Here is a 1,164-nt window from a genome sequence, read left to right as displayed (position 1 = left end):
ATATATATATATATATACATATATGCGTGTGGGCGCGTGGGGAGTGTCTTTGTCTTTGGACCCCATTCTCGCTTGTCAAACGATGTTAGTTTACTTACGTCTCTGTAATTTAGTAGTTCAAGAAAAGAGACTGAAATAACAAGTACCAAACTTAAACAATAAGCACCGGGGTTGATTTGTTTGACTAAACCCTTCAATGCAGTGTTCCAGTATGGCTACACTCTTATGACTGAAACAAGTAAAAGATGAAAGAGACCGTTAGTAACATCCACTTAGTACGTATTTTTTCAGAACGTCAGATGATCAAGCATTTTGATATTTCGAGATGCTGTGGTTTCTCAATCTGTAGCATACAATAATGCTTTGGCGGATTCGGTCGAACATCTTGGTAACGACTAATTAATGTAATCAAAATATCGTTGTAATGTTAAAAAGAAGGCAGCGAGCTGGCAGAATCGTTAGCAACGCCGGTATAATGCTTTGCAGTATTTCGTCCGACTTCACTCTCTGAGTTCCAATTCTGCTGGGGTCGACTTTACCTTTCATCCTTTTGGAGTCGAAAAACTAAGTAGCAGTCGAGTACTGGGGTCGATATAATCGACTTATCCCCTCCTCCAAAATTGCTGGCCTTGAGCCAAAATTTGAAAACGATCTTAAAGAAAATGCCTAACAGATACAAGTTAAAGGCATAAAGAAGATACCGATTTGAAGGTATTTAACTTTCTCATGGTCTATTTGTTCCAGCCTTTTAGGTATACAAGAACTGAAAGATAGGACTCTATGATTAACCGATTGATCCTTGTTTACCATTTTGTGAAGTGGTTTAGCGAATGTCTCTTTTCAGCTCTTTTGTAAGATATCCACCCACAAGAAAACTTTGAAAAAGAAAATTCAAAGGATTTACTCGTAAATTCTTGCATGAATTTAGAAAGATGGCTGAAATATGATCCAATCTTGGAATATATTTGGTTTTAAAACAGTTAATAGAGTCTGCCTCATTCATTTCATTGATGATTTATGTGTTTGAAGGAAATATTGGTATTGATTTCGGTTTAGCTAAACAAAATATCTGTGTAGTTAATAACTTTATATTTGAAAGGATGAAAGCTTTCTTTTAATGATATTTGTCAGAATATATATAAACGTGCAAACACGCACACAAGT

Source organism: Octopus bimaculoides, chromosome 2 (genome assembly GCF_001194135.2).
Source record: "Octopus bimaculoides isolate UCB-OBI-ISO-001 chromosome 2, ASM119413v2, whole genome shotgun sequence".
In the NCBI taxonomy this organism is placed as follows: Eukaryota; Metazoa; Mollusca; class Cephalopoda; order Octopoda; family Octopodidae; genus Octopus; species Octopus bimaculoides.
Note: the sequence above shows the minus strand (reverse complement) of the source record.